The sequence below is a fragment of the Medicago sativa genome, chromosome 3, assembly GCF_051527215.1.
Source record: "Medicago sativa cultivar Bolivia chromosome 3, Bolivia_mono, whole genome shotgun sequence".
In the NCBI taxonomy this organism is placed as follows: domain Eukaryota; kingdom Viridiplantae; phylum Streptophyta; class Magnoliopsida; order Fabales; family Fabaceae; genus Medicago; species Medicago sativa.
Genome location: NC_140751.1, coordinates 37,716,618 through 37,718,384, shown reverse-complemented (window position 1 = coordinate 37,718,384; position 1,767 = coordinate 37,716,618). Strand labels below are relative to the sequence as shown.

At 43.2% G+C, this 1,767-nt stretch overlaps 1 pseudogene; it reads right to left on the bottom strand.

Annotated features, from left to right (window-relative positions):
• Positions 1–1,044: 1,044 nt before the first annotated feature.
• On the bottom strand, positions 1,045–1,143 carry LOC146937475 (small nucleolar RNA R71; annotated as a pseudogene).
• Positions 1,144–1,767: the final 624 nt, after the last annotated feature.

Genomic DNA, 1,767 nt, shown 5'->3' with positions numbered 1-1,767 from the left:
GCATGGTAGGGCATCGACCTTTTGGGACCATTCCCCAAAGCAACAGGACAACTCAAATATCTGGTAGTCGCAATCGACTATTCAACCAAATGGATCGAAGTCGAACCATTGGCCAAGATCACAACTAAAAACATACTCCGCTTCTTCAAAAGAAATATCTTGGCGAGATTCGGAGTACCAGCGCTAGTGATATCCGACAATGGTACACAGTTCACGGACCAAAGGTTCCAGGACTACCTAAGGAATATCGGCATCAAACAAAGCTTCACCTCCGTCGAACACCCTCAAGCCAACGGTCTTGCCGAGGCTGCAAACAGGGTCATTCTGCGAGGAATACGAAGAAGGCTAGACACGACCAAAACTCAATGGGTTGATGAATTACACGCAGTCCTTTGGGCCTACGAAACTACATCCCACTCAACAACTGGCGAGTCACCTTTTCGACTCACATATGGGACAAAGGCAGTCTTACCCATTGAGCTAACTGAACTCACATGGCGTATTGACGCCAGCACTGACTTCCCAGCCAACACGGCAAATCTACGTGAAGAGCTAGAATTCGTCGACGAAGTCAGGATCGGGGCGACCTTGCGAGAAGCAACGCTAAAACAAAAAATAGCCGCTCGTCACAGCAAAAAGGTCATAAGCAGAGAATTCGAAGTGGGCGATCTCGTCCTCCGGCGAAACCAGAAGGACTCCGAAGAAGGGAAGCTCGCCGCCAACTGGGACGGTCCCTTCAGGATCCGGATGAAGACCGGGACGGGAGCTTACGGGCTCGAAGACCTCCATCAAAACGCAATTCCACGAACTTGGAATGCAGAAAAACTCAAAAAGTACTACACCTAGATGGCAAACATCACCAACTTACTCAATTTTTTGGATCACCCACTGAGGATCCGAATTTTCATATTTCAACTTTTTTAAGACTCAGTGGAACCGTGAATGCAAACCAAGAGGTCGTAAGGCTGCACTACTTTCCTTTTTCCCTAGGGGGTAGAGCTAGTACTTGGTTTAATTCATTGGAAATTGGTTCTATCACTTCAAATGATCAAATCATACAATTCAATCAAAAAATGGAGAATCTCTTTACAATGCGTGGGAGCGTTTCAAAGAAATGCTTAGACTTTGTCCCCATCATGGTTTAAAGAACTGGCTTATTTTTCACACTTTTTATAATGGTCTTTTATATCCCACAAAAATTTATGTTGATGCAGCTGCAGGTGGAGCTTTGATGAACAAAACATACACAGAAGCATATGCTTTGATCGAGGACATGCTACAAAACCACTATCAGTGGACCTACGGAAGGGACACCACTAATGTTGCTCCTTCACCCTCTAAAAAAGAGGAAGGTATGTATGAAAATTCTTCCCTTGATCATCTAGCTGCTAAGGTTGACGCACTCACACAAAAATTTGATAAAATAAATACTAGTGCTGTCACACCTGCCCCTGTATCACCTTTTTGTGAAATTTGTGGTGTATTTGGCCATATTGGCATTAATTGCCAACTAGGTAGTGTTGTTAGAAGTCCTGATCAAGTAAACTGTGCTCAATATAATCAAGGGTTTAGGAACGGTCAATTTTTTTTTCAAAACCCCCAAAATCTTTTTGGACAACAAACAACACCACCAAGTTATGCAAACAACCAAAGAGTCCCTCAAAAATCCAGCTTGGAACTTTTTTTAGAAAATTTTCTTATAAATCAATCTGAGCAGCTCCAAAAGCTTAAAAACCAAACTGAATTTTTGAAGGACTCTCTTGCCAA